The sequence below is a fragment of the Myxine glutinosa genome, chromosome 5 (assembly GCF_964187855.1).
Source record: "Myxine glutinosa chromosome 5, kmMyxGlut1.1, whole genome shotgun sequence".
Taxonomy (NCBI): Eukaryota; Metazoa; Chordata; class Myxini; order Myxiniformes; family Myxinidae; genus Myxine; species Myxine glutinosa.
The window spans coordinates 110,458,309-110,477,018 of NC_136265.1; the positions used below are offsets into that span (position 1 = coordinate 110,458,309).

The window sequence follows — 18,710 nt, forward strand, 5'->3', positions numbered from 1 at the left end:
ACCTCTTGTTGTATCAACTACCCAGGAACCTCTTGTTGTGTCAACTACCCAGGAACCTCTTGTTGTATCAACTACCCAAGAACCTCTTGTTGTATCAACTACCAAGGAACCTTTGTTGTGTCAACTACCCAGGAACCTCTTGTTGTATCAACTACCCAGGAATCTCTTGTTGTATCAACTACCCAGGAACCTCTTGTTGTATCAACTACCCAGGAACCTCTTGTTGTATCAACTACCCAGGAACCTCTTGTTGTGTCAACTACCCAGGAACCTCATGTTGTATCAACTACCCAGGAACCTCATGTTGTATCAACTACCCAAGAACCTCTTGTTGTATCAACTACCCAGGAACCTCTTGTTGTATCAACTACCCAGGAACCTCTTGTTGTGTCAACTACCCAGAAACCTCTTGTTGTATCAACTACCCAAGAACCTCATGTTGTATCAACTACCCAGGAACCTCATGTTGTATCAACTACCCAGGAACCTCATGTTGTATCAACTACCCAGGAACCTCGTTATATCAACTACCCAGGAACCTCTTGTTGTATCAACTACACAGGAACCTCTTGTTGTATCAACTACCCAGTGTCAGCGAATAAATATTCTTATTGACAATATTGCTAGAATATATCTCAATGTGATCTTGTGTAAAGTGGAATATGTTTTACTTTACAAATGAGCCAAGAGCATAGGACTAGAGCAATATAATTAAAGACAGAATGTGTCTGGAGTAAAAATGCTCTGTGGTGCAGTTTGGATAAAACTGTGAATCCTCTTGAACTATTTAGCTTCGGTTAAAGAGCTAACAGGTGGTCCAGAGAGAAGTTAATTTTAAAAGACAGAATGTGTACCGCTCTTGGACTGCCATCTGTGTCTATCAATATTTAGCCTGTGTTCCATGGATGGAACACAGGCTGCAAATTTTCCCTCAGCAGGTCAGAGCATTTGACCTCTTGAACAGAAATAAGGTAGTGCTCTCAGTCTCCCAACATGGAAAGCTGGCCAAAAGAGCCAAATAAGGTTTTTTGGATAAGGGAACCAGAGACGCTTGCAGGCTCTCATGTCCCAAGGGGAATTAACCTTTGGGGTGACCCTGCATGCTCCACAACATCAAAGGAGTTTGGGGCTTTAAAACCAAGAGAAAGTTGCGATTGGAGCAGAGTGGACTGGGAGAGTGACTGAAGAGGAGTGAACAACTGGAGACTGGTCAACAACTGAATGAGGTTCAACAAAAGACCTACAGAAGGAGCTACAGCCACGACTGGCAGACAACGTCATTAATATCTAATTAGTACATTTAGTAGAATACAGCAGAACCCTCAAAAGTGAATAAAACATTGATTTTGCTAAAACGCGTTTCTTGAAGTTTTAATAGTAGAACAGGAGTAGAAATTATTCCTCAACAGAATTGGTGGTCCGTAAGGGAGTCAACTCCACAGAACAAGGTAAGCTTTTGTTTGTTATCTGTGTAGTCTGATGTTAATCTGCGATAAATTGTCCAGTGTTTGAGTTTTGTGTATTTTTGTTGATATGTGGAAGGTGGAAAAAAAACCACGAGGCATACCTCTTCGTGGGTGGATTATTAGTCCCCCCGGAGTCTGTAAGGTGTGTAAAAAGATTTCAGAAGTCATGACGATTCAAAAAAATTTTTTTTCCCCTTCAAAAAAAATTGCTTTTTTGTTGTTTTTTTCCTCTAATTTGAATTTTTTTTATTTCGGTACATTCTACGAGTTCAAAGAGCCACTAACGAACCCCGGGGCGTTAGCGAAAGGGTGCTGCATTCGTCCAGTCATGAAAATAAACTGAAAATGGATTTTGGGTATGAATATGCTTTTTGTGTATTCATGTGATTTCATACGTGATTCCAGTTCAATGGTCTGCGTCACATATCTGCCCGTTCCTTTTGTATGATGATTCAAATATTGCTGGGTTACTACGGTTGAGACTTCTATAGTATTTCTGTAGGTATTCCTGTGGTGAGCCTCTTTTTTGATGTGGTCACAAGGGACGAGTAAATATGCTGTCGCCGGAGAAGAACAACGATTTTTTTTAACGATTATCTGAGGATTTTTCAATAACTAGCGATTTTTGTACAAAAATTGAATTTTATACAGTGTACAGTGAGTGCTAAGGGAAAATCGGCTGGATTCGATTTTCAAACATGAATTCCCATTGTGGTACACAAGTGGGTTTAGCACTGTCATAAAAGTTAATCCGACACGTGGTAGAGCGCGCCAGGCAAATCTTTGTGCACGAGTCGACAGACGGTCTAAAAATAGGCATTTTTCTTTTGCACTTCCAGCCGTGGACGTTGGAATGCGTGCAGGCAGGTCCCCATGACAACCGCTTGTTGTTGTGTCTTAGTCCCTTGTACACTTATTACATATGGGATCAGAAACGATTTTTTCTTTTAAATGTAACCTCTTTCAACTTCTCCTGCCCCACACCCCCCCCAACCTTCCCCCGCCCTTTCCCCCTCCCTCCTTCCATTTCCTGTCCCCCTCCATCCTAACTCCTCACCCTTACCCCATCCAACCATTATCCAACCCCCTCCCTGCCCCCCCCCCCATTTTTTTCTTCCCTTCTGCAGCCCCCCCTTTCTTTTTCTCTCCAAACTTACCTTTTACCTGTATATTTACATCCTGATTAGGGAATCTTTGGGATTTTTGGGATTTTTTTGGGGATCTTGGATCACAGCTAAAACTCATTCAATCAAGATACAAATTAATGTTAGACAATCCCATGCCACTCGGATGCGGAATCTCTAAAAATTAGAATCCTGGGATGTACATTTCAAATTTCATATTTTCACTTGTCTTTTTCAAAAATAAAAAATATATTGTTACAGACACGACTTTGATGTTAAAGTGGGCCGAGCGGAATGGCCGTCGTGTCCGCACAAATTACCCGACTATACTCGACGTTGACGAAGTCGCGCGATGCTGGCTCAATAAGAAAAAGAAGACACCCGGCTGGATTACAATAACACAATACGACACCAGGGGTTCAGTTCTCAAGACCTCCGGAGGAGGTTATATTAAGGCGGAAGGTTAGATTACAACTACAAGAGGGACAGCATAGAAAGACAAGCACTTAGACACAATCTTATATTATTCCCAACAGACGACAGATAAACGGGACAAAGCTGACTCACACGGGGATTGATGGAAAGGACAGGCGGGTAGCGATGGCTCCAGGTGCACCTGGGCTCAAAGGTCAGAATCGACTCGGTCCGGTCCAGAGATGCGGGGAGGTCGCAGCGCTCGGATGGCGTCTTGTCTGCTCAAGCTGGGGGCGCATCTGACGTCACATCCGGCGCGGGGCCGCGTATATCCGGCGGGGAGTGACACGCCCTCGGCTCGTTAGCTCCGCCTCGTGGAATCGGCACGTTGCTTCTCATTGGGTGCGTGCGGGGGGTTTACCAGGCTCCGCCCTTGACGAGGAGCTGACAAGGAGCCCCTTCGTGGTAACCCCGTGGAGCGCATGGTCTGGAGCTAATCGAGCCGGTGTGAGGACGCATCCTCCCCCGCTCCGCCGCCATCTCCTCTGTTGTTGTTGTAATTGTTGGGGAAGAAGATGGAAGGAGGTATGGGAAAGGTCCTAAACTCACTACTGATGCCATATAATCACATTCTGGTGCAACGAAGAGTCATAATTAATGGAGACGAGGCCTTAACTGACATAGAATAAGAATAACTAGGAAGATGTCCGAAAGTTGTCTACGTGTGGTGCGGTGGACCTGGGCACGACATTTAATGGGGGAATAAGGGGAAGGTCGGCTCTACTGATTGTTATTTACATGCAATGGGACTAGGGAATGGGGGATCGGGGAAAGTTGGGGAGTATTGGAGAAAATAGGGGAATATTTACAAGCGGATATGGAGGCCAAATTCCATATTCGCAACATTGCACCCTTCTCTACCCTCGGGGCGTCCCGACCCGATAAATTTTTACCTACTTTAGTGTGGCACGCAATGTAGTTCCCTCTACTATTAACTCTACCCTGAGTGCGACAGTTTTACAGATATTCACAAATGAGTAAATATGTCCCCCTGCGACGTTGCACCCTTCTCCTCACAGAAACACACCCACAGGATAACCGAATCCGGAAAGAATTCTCAAACTAAACATACAGCCGGTAGGGAGCATTATTTACAAGACTACGCTGCTATTTACACTACGATCCAGGACCTGTTTTTGGAGGAACACATGCAGATGTTATGCATAGAGAGAGCGCGCTTGCCAACATCGATACACCAACCCACGAGTGCTCTGTGGCCGACGGCCTTTAATAACGTGCAGAGCACCCTTCCCGAGCATCAACAGCACCACCCCACCACCAATCGGTGCAGTCACCATTGTTCATTGATTAAAAATAAATGCGACAACCCCTAACCCTGCAGGTGTCTCTTGCTCTTCGTGTGGCCTTCAGTGGTGTTAACTATTAGTGGTTCACCTGTATGGCATAGGTGCCACGTTGACCCATAGGTCCATCAACGGGTGGTGCTTGGCCGCAAACGAACTGCGGTGCATTGTGGGTGGCCACAAACATTGCGATCCATATGGTGTATCGATCCCGGCAGCAAACAGCGAAAGTGCAGGCCCACAACTGCGCAGCCAGCACCTCTCTCTCATCTCTCTCTACCCCAAAGCCAGATCCTCGGAGGTGGGAGACAAAAGAAGCAGACAAGTGAGTAAGGTGGTAAGGGCGCAAAAGTGCACGCAATGTAAGGTGATGCACACTGGGGGCACATGGGAACCAGGTGAGACAGGTACGTTCCTATCGTACGCCCCCCCCCCACCAGGTAACCTACATGGCCCCTCCCTTACCCCTTACTGCATCCACAAAACACAACACTACCCATAAACATCTACTTTACAAATCAACAAACATCCCTACTGTCTTCCCCGTTCCTCCCATATACCAAATTCGTCTTCTCTCCCTCCTAACCAATCAAATTTGCCATTTTCAACTCTCATCAAAATTTGCCATCTCCAACTCAACATCATAATTTGCCATCACCAATTCATCATCAGTCCCTCCTAGGGAGGGAGAGATGGAATCACCCCAATGTCTCATCCACGTCGTGATGCGTCTCACAAATCCAACAGCAATTCTCATTTCTGCAACACAAACAAAGAAAACACAGGTGTGGAGTCATCATCATCACAGGTAAGTGGCTGCGTATGGTGCGACAGGTTCTTCAATCCTAACTATTTCCTAAATGACTTTAACAACTTTACACTACCCGGGGTCTTCCTCCGGCCAAACCATTGGCCCTCTTACACTATGGGTTCTAAAAACCAATTCCCATTGGCCAAACTGTGGTGCTCTTCAATTTGGGGTCTCACTCCCCCGATTCATCTCCCGGTGCCCTCGTACAATTTCTGGGCTGTGGCGTGTACCTCTCCCAGTGGGTCTACCCACCTGCACCCCTCCACCACTGCAGTTGCCTCCGAGCTTACCTGCTCCTTACCCTAACCTATCTACCTGGGGAAGGCCCTCTGGCGCTCTCCCCACTCCGTGCCCTCTCTGGCACTGGGCTGCCCGATCCACACCCGGGATCCTCAGGCACCCACTCACAACTACCGGCTCCCAGAGCCCACCTGCGGCCTCACCTGGCCGACATCCTCACAGTGGTGGAGTGCTCAACCAACTACACACACTAACAGGCTACACGCCCAGCCATTTCCACAACACTAATGCACCCATTCACAACACCATTCTGCAACCGCACCACAGATGCCAATATCCAACCACAGTTTACCTGCACCCTCTACCTAACACTTACACTACCCGCCCCGGGTATCCGTGATGGGGGTCCACTCTTCCCCCATCCACACCTTCGCACCATGCACACCACTCCGTACCACTTACTCCAACTCTCTCCACACACCTGTACCTGCACACCTGTGCTCTCACACCTGGTGCCACCGGCACCCTTCTCTCCCCAAGCGCATTCGCGCTGATCCACAACACTCACTACTCATACACTACTCCACACACCTGTCCAGTTGCACACCTGTGCAATCACACCTGTTCAATCCTCACACACACAGCATCATCTCAGCTAACTACTCCCTTCTGAAACTTGCGCTTCCCAGTCGTCCCTTTAACTATTGCGCTCCCTCGTCATTATAATCCACACTAATCTACCTGCGTCCCCACTACAGGTATCAGTCACTAACTAACCTTAACGTTACCTACTGTCATCTTCGCTAGATCCCTACACACCATATCCTAACCCACCCGGGCTAGTTTTCACTGCCATACACCCCATAAGCTATTGCTCCTTTGCCCCCACCTGTGAGGGATGGTGGATTTGCCATCCCACCACATCGGGGGTCTCTCACTACCAATTTTGCACATCAAATTTCAACAAATTAAAAATTTGCCAATCACTGCCCATCATCTGCCAATCACTACTGCCAATCCCTTGCCAATCATCAAATTTTGTTTTTCTCTAATTTTGGGTCCAAAACACTAACCTCATCTCCCAGTCTACTCACTAATACCTCTCGGTGCGCCAATCCCTGTCCAAAGCCCGGCTTCGTAAAGCCAAGCAATGGATGCTGGTTGTTTTGTGCCAGCGGCTGGATACGTCCGGCACTCGGTGCAGGGACGGGGGCTTACCCGTGCCGAGATCCCACACACCACCTCGGCGTGGAGCCATCCAATGCCCCGATCTAGACCTGCCGGCACGTCTCACCAAAAAGTGGTCGCCATGACGACCCTTTCTATCGGGCCGCCCGCTCCGCCTAGTGGAGCAAGGACGCGGCCGTTCAAAGCGAGGCCCAGCACGCACCGAGGGCCCGATTCGGCTAAAAGTCGACCTAACCTCTAACCCGTTTAATGTCGATGCTTCACCTGCATGCTTACACCCCGCAGCCCGTTCCTTGCTCACACATCCAGCCGTGCCCATGCTCCTCGTACCCTTCCTTACACACCCAGGTACCCTCATTCCACTCACAGCCTTGGTCACACACCTGACCACCGAACACTTTGGCACACACTCGTCGCTCGCACACCTCACCAATACACCGCTTCGCGCCCCCTCCTCGGTCACCTCCTCTGTGACAATCACAGGTGTGCTCTCATTCGCACACCCAACCACGTGCCTCACCACCAACTCCAGCGTGCATTCCCACTCACGCTCTACCATTCCAGGTGTGCATCCTTCTATTCCAGGTGTACATCCTCGCTCACCTGTCACAACTAACTCACGCTCCATGTCACTCTCACTACTTTCACCTCCATTCCTGACAGCGCACTCATCCTTACTCTTGACAGCGCACTCTTTCCCCATGCACCTGTCCGTCACACACCTTTCTCGCGCACACTCTCCCGTCACACCCTCTGTAACACTCACCACAGGTGGACACTCTTCCTTACTTCTGACAGCGCACTCTTTCCTCGTGCACCTGTCCGTCACACACCTTTCTCGCGCACACTCTCCCGTTACACCCTCTGTAACACTCACCACACCGCGCTTCCATGTGCTCCCTCGCACACTCGCTACGACCGACTCACTCTCGCCAGCACCCTCACTCCTTGGCACGCACTTTTTCCTCACACACCCCAGAGTCGGATTTTCTCGCACACCTCCTTTTTCGCACACCAGCCCTGTCGCACACTTCACCAACGGCCTTTCACGAACACCCGGATCCAAACCAATCCCCAAGCTTCTTAAATCCCCTGGCGCATCATACGCACGACCATATTGGTCACCACTTACACCGGGTCCTCTTCCTCTTCGCTTCTCCTCCATCACCTGCGAATCCCTCATCCGGTTAATGAGCACATCATCACGATCCAAACACAGACTTTGGACCAATTCTTTCATCTCCTCTTTTATCTCTTTGTTATCCCCTCTCCGTCGCTTCTTAATTTCGCTCACCCCTTCTTCCACTTCTTCTAATTTGTGCCTCACCTCTTTTATTCCCCGGTATGTCGCCTCAAGCTCGTCCTCCAAGGCTACCTTGACCGTTTCCATGTGCGTCCTCACCTGCCGGTCCTTCGTCTCCATTACCTCTATCACCTCGTCCAACCTCGTTGTCAGTCCCTCACGTACCATCTGACATTCCCTCTTCGTCGCTACCAAGTCATCTTTGAGTTCTTTCTGTGTCGCCTTTAAACCTCCTAATACCGCAGTGTTCCTTTGAACCTGCTCCACTAACTCCGTCTGTCCCACCGTCAGCTGCTCCACCTCTTGCGTCAGGTCCTCTATGCCCCCTTGTAACTTTACAGTCGCCTTTCTCACCTCCTTTTCCATGTGCTCCTCACAGTGCCTCACCTCCTCGCGCACTCCTCCGACTTCCTCACTCACTCCTCTTCTGATCTCCTCTCCCATCACTTGCATCTCCTGCCCAGATGCCACCCTCATCTGCTCCATTTCCTCCCTGTGAGCATCCAGTTTGGTTTCTACCCCCATTCTGACCCCCTCTATCTGCTGCTCCATTTGTTTAACTTCCCTTTCCGCTTGGTCCCTCATGTCCCTCAATTTGCCTTCCATACTGTTTTCTAACCCCTCTAACCCATTTTTCACTCCCTCTATTTGATTCTCTTGAGCGGCCATTCTGTTTTCTACCCCCGTTAACCCATGTTTCACTCCCTCTATCTGATTCTCTTGAGCGGCCATTCTGTTTTCTACCCCCGTTAACCCATTCTTTACTTCTTTTATCCCGTTGTCTAACTCCTCAAATTTCTTTTCTAATCCCTCACCGGTACCCCTCATTTGGCCCTCTAATCGCCCACTATCAACCCTCATTTGGCCCTCCATCCTATCCATTTTTGCATTCAGTTGGGTCAAGAATAATCTGAGGTCAAACCCGGTTTGCCCAGCGTCCCCAGCCGCCACCGCAGGCTCGCCCTCCGCGGCGCCGCTATTTTGGGACCCTTCAACCACGTGAGCGAGCGCGCCATTTTGCGCGCCCGCTACTTCGTGCGTGACGGCGCTATTTTGCGAACCTGCCGCCCTCACTGCTTCGCTCTCCTCATGTCCCTCAATTTGGTCCTGGACCGACCCTGCTTCACTCTCCCCTACCGGACCCCAGCCGTCTTGATCCGCCATAGCGCGACTTTCAAAATTCGAGTTTCGTAACACCAATCCAAATTTTGCTGTTATAATTTCGTCGAGCGCAGTAACCGCGGGACCGCGCTCCGGATCGATTTGGTCGAGCGCCATACGCGCTCCGGCTCGATTTTCCCTCCCAAAATTTGGGCCTAACTAATTTAGTCCCGGGTCCGAATCTCACTCCTCGACACCAATTGTTACTCTAATAGTACAATTGGTGTTCCAAAATTTGGGCTAAATAAATTTAGTCCCAGGTTCGAATCCAACTCCTGACAACCAATTGTTACAGACACGACTTTGATGTTAAAGTGGGCCGAGCGGAATGGCCGTCGTGTCCGCACAAATTACCCGACTATACTCGACGTTGACGAAGTCGCGCGATGCTGGCTCAATAAGAAAAAGAAGACACCCGGCTGGATTACAATAACACAATACGACACCAGGGGTTCAGTTCTCAAGACCTCCGGAGGAGGTTATATTAAGGCGGAAGGTTAGATTACAACTACAAGAGGGACAGCATAGAAAGACAAGCACTTAGACACAATCTTATATTATTCCCAACAGACGACAGATAAACGGGACAAAGCTGACTCACACGGGGATTGATGGAAAGGACAGGCGGGTAGCGATGGCTCCAGGTGCACCTGGGCTCAAAGGTCAGAATCGACTCGGTCCGGTCCAGAGATGCGGGGAGGTCGCAGCGCTCGGATGGCGTCTTGTCTGCTCAAGCTGGGGGCGCATCTGACGTCACATCCGGCGCGGGGCCGCGTATATCCGGCGGGGAGTGACACGCCCTCGGCTCGTTAGCTCCGCCTCGTGGAATCGGCACGTTGCTTCTCATTGGGTGCGTGCGGGGGGTTTACCAGGCTCCGCCCTTGACGAGGAGCTGACAAGGAGCCCCTTCGTGGTAACCCCGTGGAGCGCATGGTCTGGAGCTAATCGAGCCGGTGTGAGGACGCATCCTCCCCCGCTCCGCCGCCATCTCCTCTGTTGTTGTTGTAATTGTTGGGGAAGAAGATGGAAGGAGGTATGGGAAAGGTCCTAAACTCACTACTGATGCCATATAATCACATTCTGGTGCAACGAAGAGTCATAATTAATGGAGACGAGGCCTTAACTGACATAGAATAAGAATAACTAGGAAGATGTCCGAAAGTTGTCTACGTGTGGTGCGGTGGACCTGGGCACGACATTTAATGGGGGAATAAGGGGAAGGTCGGCTCTACTGATTGTTATTTACATGCAATGGGACTAGGGAATGGGGGATCGGGGAAAGTTGGGGAGTATTGGAGAAAATAGGGGAATATTTACAAGCGGATATGGAGGCCAAATTCCATATTCGCAACAATATATATATATTTCAGTAAATTTTTTTTGGTAAAGATCTTAATGTGAAGGAATACTTGCTTGGTAGATAACGGGTACTGCTATTTAGGCCAAACACATTTGGGAGACAATTGTAATTACATCTGTAAGTTACAGATGAGTATTGGGGAGGTCATAAAGGAATTTATTGCAATAAGATACCATGCCATGTGGCAAGGCAATTAACTGGACCCAAACACAACATTGTACCTGTTTGATGAAACAAAACTTAGATCTGTATATATATGGGTGAATTTATGGGTACATGGATTTGGTGACCCTTTCAAGTGGTGAAGTAACATCACGTCCTCTCCCTCCCCCCCCCCCCCCCTTCCATTTCCTGTCCCCTCTACCCCAATCCTAACCCTAACCCCATCCTGCCATCATCCTCCCCACCAAGTCATGTTATAGGAGTGTGTTGTTGTATAGGATCGTTGATTGTATAGGATTGGATGGGATTGTGGATCCCATATCCCATTGGATCCCATATTGATTTAGCATATCACCTCATTATGTGGTCTTGCTGTGTTTTTTGTGTGTGTGGGTATGTGTTTTTTTGCACCCCTCTCCCCCCCCCTCCCCTTACACCATGGCCACATACTGCTAAAATAATTTGTGAAATAGTACGACACAGTTCGAATGGTTAAATAATACACAGATGAGTGTATGGCTTGCACAGAAGTTCGAGAGGGAGACAGTATTTACCATATAATCTCTCACAGCCTTGTAAGGGACTCATAAGTGCAGCCAATAATACACAGTTATCTTTAGAATAATACAATGAGTGTCGTATTTCGCATAGTATTAATACCCCGAAGGGAGCCCCGCGCCCCACACCCCCCCAGCCTCATTCCTCTCTTGGCATCCTGCCACTTCTCCTACTCCTTTCCCCACCCTTTTTCCTCCCCTCTTTCCTCCTCTTTTTACTCCTCTTTTATCTCACTTTTACCTGTTTCCCTTTTCATAGTTCTCATTGTTTTCTCTCATTGTTGATGAGATTCATTATTGTCATCATGATTGTCATATTGTTGATTATTATTGATGTTCATTCTCAAATTTTGTTAATGATAAACTGTTTCATTGCTGATTATACCACATGGATGTAATGATACAGTAAATGTTTGTCTTCTGCAATGGATGATTATGGTATGACTCTGATTATGGTAACAATTTACAATTTTTTTACAATTACAATTTACAATTGCCAATTTACAATTATGGTAAATTTACAATTTACATTTACAATTTATAATTACAATGATTTACAATGAAAATGGTTTTACAATCATGAAAATTGCTATGATTGTCAGGCATGTCATCATTGGGTTTTGATGTAAATCGATTGCATGGACTTTAAGGATAACTTTACAGCCCTGCAGGATTAATGATGTATTACATGTATTACAAGTTACAAAGCTTGTTGGAGTGTTTAAATTTCAGTGGGATTGGATTGCATTGGTCAATATTATGGATTAATTGCCATTCATTGGTACGGCATTTCAGGACTCTTACAACATTTTAATTGTCAAGAACTTTGAGTGTCATTCAAAGTGAGACATGTTGTTTTTTGTGCTCTTAAGCATGCTCTTAAGAACACAAGAAATTGTAACCTTATGATGTTCTGACGGGGAATGATTTGATGAAGTGCACCATCAATTCATTTTTCCCATGTAAGACAGTAATTTATTTGAATTTGTGATATAATGACCAGACAAGATTGAGAAAAAAAATATGTCAGATATGATCCAGAGGCAGAACGGTGATTTGTCAACTGACGGCAGATATGGGTCAAATGGTGACGACCGATGATCATATTTCCCCGTCAGTGGATGGAACTGTTTTGGCAACATTGGGAAAAGGTTTAGGTATAGAGTAATGTTGATCCCATATCATAGTTCAGTATCAGACATTGGTTTCAATTCAGTATCAGACTGATAAATGTGAATTTTGATATTATCATTTATGATATGTTATTATATATTATTATTAGGATTTTATTGATGAATATTGATAAATTGATTGAAATTACATAATTGAATTAATTCCGATTCTGATTGATTGATTGATTGATCTGATTGATTGATTGATCTGATTTAATCTGATCTGATTTAATTTAAATTTAATTTAATCAAGTCAATTGATGGATGAATAAAAAGTGCGGTTTCAAGAAAGAAGCTTTGAGATATTTGTGAAACATCAATGTGGACACAACCTTGGAAATTGGGCAAGGTGGTGAGTCTAGTAGTTATTTGTTATATTATATGTGGTTATTTTGTTTGATCCCCCCCTCAACAGGACTTACTGATCCACACTCATCTGCAACACCGATCAGTGAGATTGGGGTGTGGAAAAGCCACAGGACAGGGAGACTCTCTGGAAATCACCTGAAGTCATCGATTGAAAAGGTGGAGAGATACTTCGATCCGGTGGAGATCCTGGGAGACCACAGAGTGGAGCTTATAGGGATAAGCTAGAAAACAACGTATTCAATGCTACTCTGAATAAGGTGGAACAAACTTCAGAGATTTTTGCAGTACACACAGTTGATAGTGGGTATAGGTGTAGTCCGTTGTGTAGTCCTAGTAGTTATTTGGTACATTGAGTGAGTATAGAGTGTTACTCACACACAGAAAAGATGGGAAGTGGACTCTGCAAGGATAAACAAAGTCAATTAGACTTGAGTCAAAGAGGTACTTGTATCAACTCCATGTATCAGAAATATGGTGCAGAATCACTTACAGATGTGGAATCCTGGCATGAATGGACTAAAGGATGAAAAAGGGAATTCCCACGGGATGGTACTTTTGACAGGAACATATTGGAAGCACTCGGTGAAGAATTGAAAGCCAGGAGGAGACAGAAGTTCAAAGTAGACTGGCTGGCCTTCCATTATTGGGATGTGGAATCCAGGAAAAGGGCACAGCACGGACGTATATTGGACCTAGAACTTAAAATAAAAACGATGCAGGATACATTGGAGGAGATAAATGCACAACTGCCCTCCGAAATAGGCATAAAAGTGACAGTTGTCCCATCTGATTCCCATTCGTCTCCCCAAAAAGGACGGTACAGATAATTTTTTCGTGTTTCAGGAGAGAACCAGAGATTGCGGTGGCAACTCAGGGATCTGGAGATGCAGCCTAGAGATACAAGTGAACAGGTGGACAGACCAGCCAATGACAGAAATCGATGTTTTAATTGTGGAAATATTGGACACTGGAAACGACGTTGTCCATATTCAAATAGGAAGACTAGTTCATAGGACGAACCAAGATCAAGGGTACCAGTGCTTACCGGTACCTCAGATAACGATTAGGCCTTCATTGCTGCAGATCTCAAATGACGACAGGCCTCAACAGATTAAATCATCAGACCAACATGAATAATTGTTCATGCTTCTTGTCTCAAAAAAAAAAAAAAAAATTCGGAGCAAGAATGAATTTTACTTTTGCTTATTAGCGAATTAATAATTAATTGATTAAATGCCAAAATTGGATTTTTTTTGGAACATGAATTAAAAGATCCAGAATTAGAGTTCATTCTGGAAGCCTCATATTTGCCAATTATAAATGTCGTTTTAGGGAGTATTTTGGGCAAAACAATTTTTACAACAAAACAATTACCAAAGTGTGGAACATTGCTTTGCAAAATTTTTTGGAAACCAAGTGACAAGCGTCACATGATCATCAGGTGGGCATTTTGGACTTTTTTTTGCATGCTGATAGGTCAGTGGTCAACTGACATGTAAATAGATGTATTGTCGAATTTGGATTAATTATTGTGGGACCAAAAAGGGTAATTTCAATGTGACATTATAGGGGTTTTCTAAAAATAAACTTTTTGTCTATTTGTGTATTAGTGTTTCTAACATTAAAGGATAAATTTTACGAAATTGAAATGAAATTGACACCCATCTTGATCTGTTAATGATGGTTCCAATGCAAACAAATATACATAATGCTTGGGTTTGTGTATGTTTGTGTGTCAATGTTTGTGTTTTTGTTTTGTGTGTCAATCTTACAAGATTGTTGAGAATTCGCAAAATAAAATAGAAATATAATGAGAATAACAGCTATTTATGGATATGGCCTTTATATTAGCCAAATTTAGCCAAATTAGCCAAATTTGGAAGAGGTCTTACACTGACTTCCCAGAGTACTCTGCTCATGGATTTGTTACATATATAAACTTGACCTTTATCAGCATATAAATTGTGCTGTATGTATGGATGTGTCTTAGGCATAGATGATATGGGCAGATAGTAAAGAAAATTTTGTTGAATTGAACTATTGTGAGTTTTACAACGAAATGCATTGTGAATCTTAAAACCAAGGGGGTAGACGTGAACGCGCTGTTATGGGTTTTTACACTCAGAACACGATGTTACGTGTACCTGCAACATATTTTGTTAATCTGCCACACCTATATTGGCATACTGGTGTCAGTAGTATTCACTAAGTTGCATAGAAATGGAGGAGCAACTTTTCAGGGAGCATACAAACACTTATTTGGATATTTTCTACAAAAGTAGGGGTTTCAATAAGTGGTAGCTGTACACATGGGATTTATCAAATTAAGTTATGCAGTTTAAACAAAGTTACTGGTAAACAGAAGGGAAATGGATAGTAAATAAATTCTTCGATGCTGGGTAAATTCAGTGAGATATTACAAAGACTTATAAGAGCTATTGTTCTTCCTTATAGTAATGGGAGGGAAACAAATTAGATCCAACGTAATGAATCTATAAATGAGTGTGATAGGGATAATATCCTCAATTTGTGTTAATTATTTGATTGTGGGTAAAGAAATTATTTTATCGTAATGGATTGGTAACAGCAGCCTGCAATGTCCTGAGAGTGTGCATCCATGTAATTAGAAATCCCAGATTTGTTTTTACAAACAACATTTTGGTAGAGGTCTTGTGTGGACGAGCACTTACTTGGTAGAAAAAAGGTACTGCATGTTGGCAGCCACTTTTGCGGCCATTTAGGCCAAATAAATTGAGAGGAAATTGTAGTTAAATAAGTAATTTACACATGGCTATTTGGAAAAGGGAAGTTGTTGCGATGGGAAACATTTCTGAAGGTTTATTAAAGTGTTATAATATGACATGTGTCAAGGCAAACTATTGGATGGGAAAATTAGATCTGGTTATAGAATGAATTTGCTGACCCTTTGAAGTTACTTCTTCAAATCATTGTTGTACTGGCATTTTGAGTTCACATTGGAAATAGTTTGGTAGAGCTTTGTTAAAACCTATGGTTGTGGTATTTTGGAACGAATTCACAGATCATAGGAAGTTGATAAGAATATAAACAAATATGGACCCCGGGAGATAGGGGCATCAGGATAAGGCACATAATCAGATTTATGTTACATATTAAGGGATTTTTCTTTAGTCACATTTTAAGAAGTTTGTTAGTTTGGTATATAATGTTGAATGTCATTGACATATAATTATGTTATAGGTATGAACATATACGAGGAGTAGCAGCTGAGATACTCCAATATTTGTTTATTGGATTAGTGGTTATATTGGCAATAGTTTCAGTAGTGGCGTGCTTGAAAACCTTAGTGACGGTGGGTTTGAATAAGATAACAAACAACACTATGATAGTGCAAGCAGCCACAAAAGAGGAAATAAACAAAGCAACAAATGAGGAAATGAATGTGGAACCACAAGAGGAAGACTTCTATGGCGACATGAATACTGAGATTCAACGATTGAATCAAGTGATCTTGCAAATGAATACAGTAGAGTTAAAATAAGGGCATAACAAAATGTTGTGAACTATGTCCGTTTTACAAGATCGATGAACTCATATCACCACAAGTTACACTGTTAAAGAAAAACAAAAAGCGGGGAGGACTATGCTAATAATACATTATGCATAGTTTGCTTGTTTGCAAGATTTGTTGGGAATTATATATTCCTGTTTGTGATTTCAATCATATATACTCATTATTAATGCATTTATTTTCTTTGAAGTTGTGTTACAATACCTGCATGAGTTTAATTTTTGAATTATATGAACCTGAAAGCAATTGTGGATGCTATTCTTAGTTTAGTAGAGAAAAACACATATCTGATTTGAATATTATTCATGTGAAGTTGTTATAAAATATAGTGATTTCATGTTACAATGTACCCCATCTGATTCAATCTGTGTGGAGAGCAGATATAAATGTGGCTGAGTAAAGGAAAGACCAGATCACATCCCAAATGGCGTGCTAACGACATCTGGAAAGAAGTTTGAAAGGACAATTTGTGAAAAATGAAGTTAATCCTGGCATACACCCTCTTTCTCAAAGAATGATGAAGAAATACTCCTTTGTAAGATGGATGTTTACCTTCACCAAGGGAAAATTATGTGACCATTTGTCTGGATCACACTGCAACATATGAAAAAGGGCGATCACTTACTTTTGTTCGAATACCTCGAACATTCATCACATCAGCAATTGCAGGACGACGACATTTTACCTGCAACGTCTACGGGATATGGTGACGTGTGTCATTACTTCACCAACTTCCGGGGAGCCAGCATGGAGCTGCAAGCAAACGACTGCGCCTTTTCCTCCACAACAGCTGTGCACGATTCTGCTGTGTGCTCCTGGTATGGACCATGGACAACTGAGTACCATGGTCCCAACATCATCATTGCGGATGCATCCAGCATCCCTGCTCTCCATCTTGTTGACAAATCAACATCACATCAACACTTGCTCCATGCTCACGATGTGTGAGGAGGCAAGTCGACTACAACTGGATGGAGGCCTTGTTCAAATCTACTATGGCTCACAGCAAGAGTGGCAAGGATGCTGCATGGAGAGCAGGGTCAGTCTATGACTCTGCCCAGCTATCACAACAGCAGAAAATCCTATGCAAATAGTGAAGGTGTTATGAAGACATTTGAAGAAAAAATGTTTCATGCTGTAATTTCAAACACAAGTGATCCGCCCCTTTTTTTCAAACAAAGAAAGTCAATATTTGATTAAAGGCAAACATTTTGCCAAATGTTGCAGATGCTTTATTACTTTAATGATGAACTGAAATTATTGTGTCTTGGTAAAGGTGAAATGTTTTGTGATCTTTATGCAAATGAGTTGAATTGAATTATCAACATAGAAAGAGTCAATGAACAAGGAAATGTATTGTGATCAAAATTCTTCCAGAATGACGGTGTATGCCTTAGGAAATTGAATTATCAGATTAGTGGTTTGAATATTTAATGTGGTAATGTTTAGATTAATGGTTAATATAAACATAAAAGAGAAAAACCGGGGACTGTCAGGGAATAAATATTCTTATTGACAATATTGCTAGAATATATCTCAATGTGATCTTGTGTAAAGTGGAATATGTTTTACTTTACAAATGAGCCAAGAGCATAGCACTAGAGCAATATAATTAAAGACAGAATGTGTCTGGAGTAAAAATGCTCTGTGGTGCAGTTTGGATAAAACTGTGAATCCTCTTGAACTATTTAGCTTCGGTTAAAGAGCTAACAGGTGGTCCAGAGAGAAGTTAATTTTAAAAGACAGAATGTGTACCGCTCTTGGACTGCCATCTGTGTCTATCAATATTTAGCCTGTGTTCCATAGATGGAACACAGGCTGCAAATTCTCCCTCAGCAGGTCAGAGCATTTGACCTCTTGAACAGAAATAAGGTAGTGCTCTCAGTCTCCCAACATGGAAAGCTGGCCAAAAGAGCCAAATAAGGTTTTTTGGATAAGGGAACCAGAGACGCTTGCAGGCTCTCATGTCCCAAGGGGAATTAACCTTTGGGGTGACCCTGCATGCACCGCAACATCAAAGGAGTTTGGGGCTTTAAAACCAAGAGAAAGTTGCGATTGGAGCAGAGTGGACTGGGAGAGTGACTGAAGAGGAGTGAACAACTGGACTGGCCAACAACTGAATGAGGTTCAACAAAAGACCTACAGAAGGAGCTACAGCCACGACCGGCAGACAACGTCATTAATATCTAATTAGTACATTTAGTAGAATACAGCAGAACTCTCAAAAGTGAATAAAACATTGATTTTGCTAAAACGAGTTTCTTGAAGTTTTAATAGTAGAACAGGAGTATAAATTATTCCTCTACACCAGGAACCTCATGTTGTATCAACTACCCAATAAGCTCTTGTTGTAACAATTACCCAGGAACCTCTTGTTGTATCAACGACCCAAGAACCTCTTGTTGTTGTAACAACTACCCAGGAACCTCTTGTTGTATCAACTACCCAGGAACCTCTTGTTGTATCAAC

At 44.0% G+C, this 18,710-nt stretch overlaps 1 long non-coding RNA gene across 1 annotated transcript; it reads left to right on the top strand.

Moving 5' to 3' along the window:
• Positions 1-1,161: 1,161 nt before the first annotated feature.
• On the top strand, positions 1,162-18,491 carry LOC144892357 (uncharacterized). The gene is made up of 3 exons (XR_013623536.1): positions 1,162-1,448; positions 12,738-12,948; positions 16,622-18,491. It is a non-coding gene; the product is annotated as an uncharacterized LOC144892357 (long non-coding RNA).
• Positions 18,492-18,710: the final 219 nt, after the last annotated feature.